Raw genomic sequence first — 1,225 nt, forward strand, 5'->3', positions numbered from 1 at the left:
CTCGTCAAGCTTTTGCTAGATTCCTGTCTTTTTTTGCTGCGGGTTAGTGGGGCGCAGTGAAAACAGACTGTGGGGAGCTGATCCATGATGGTTGCAGGCACAATGAGTCTCGATGGGTTGTAAGATAGTTGCATTATAGTGTTGCGGTAAAGGTTGAAGTGACGGAGGTAGAGCTGTGAGAAAATATAATTAGGGTTTAAAAGCTTGCCTTCTGATTCCTTCCTCATACAATATATATTACAAGTATATTAAGGAAACCTAAACAAGAAAGGAAATATACAAGTATATGGAAACTATATACAACATATCCGTAACACCCTCCCTCAAGTTGGAGCATGGGAAGGATCGAGAATTCCTAACTTGGACAACAAGAACTGAAACTGGGATTTGTCGAGAGCTTTGGTGAAGATATCGGCTAACTGAACTGAAGTGGAAACATAGGAAGGAGCAAGTAAACCCTCAGTGATGGCATCACGCACAAAGTGACAGTCGAACACTTACATTTGCTTGCATCATGACCAAACTTTTTACAGTGTTTACATTCATTAAGAGACCAACACTTAGAGACATCGTGACCATGTTTGTTGCAGTGAGAGCACAAAGGCCGATCAGAGTTAGGCCGAGGGGACTGACCACGACCGCGAGCCGGGGATGCGTGCACAGCAAACCCAAGGACATCGGGGGGATTAGGATAGGACGAGGCAGAGGCTCGAACCCACTCATCTTGAACCGCCAAGTGATAGGCACGATCAAGAGAGGGAAAAGGGTCCGAGGACAATATGTGAGACCGGAGAGGAGCAAAACTCAAATGTAAACCCATTAAAAATTCATGAAGGCGTTAAGCATCACGCCGAGATTCATGACGGGCAGCCGCATCACAAGATAAACAACAGGAACAGGAAATTAAAGACTCATATTTATTCAACTCTTCCCACGGACTATTAAGTGTACCATAATATGTAGCAACATGCATGGTGGATGTTTGTACACATTTAGATATAGAAGATTTAATGTGATGAATTTTCGGGCCATTAGTCATAGAAAAACGAGTGCGGAGGTGCGCCCAAAGGCGATGAGCCTCGCGAAATTTAGATAGGGCCGACCGTACCTCATGATCGATGGTGTTGGTAATCCACGAGAGAATCATCGCGTTCACCGTAACCCAGTCAGATCCGGTGTAGGGCGGCACTGCGGCGGTGATCGTGCCATCAACAAACGCAAACTT

This window comes from Beta vulgaris, chromosome 1 (genome assembly GCF_026745355.1).
Source record: "Beta vulgaris subsp. vulgaris cultivar EL10 chromosome 1, EL10.2, whole genome shotgun sequence".
Taxonomy (NCBI): Eukaryota; Viridiplantae; Streptophyta; class Magnoliopsida; order Caryophyllales; family Amaranthaceae; genus Beta; species Beta vulgaris.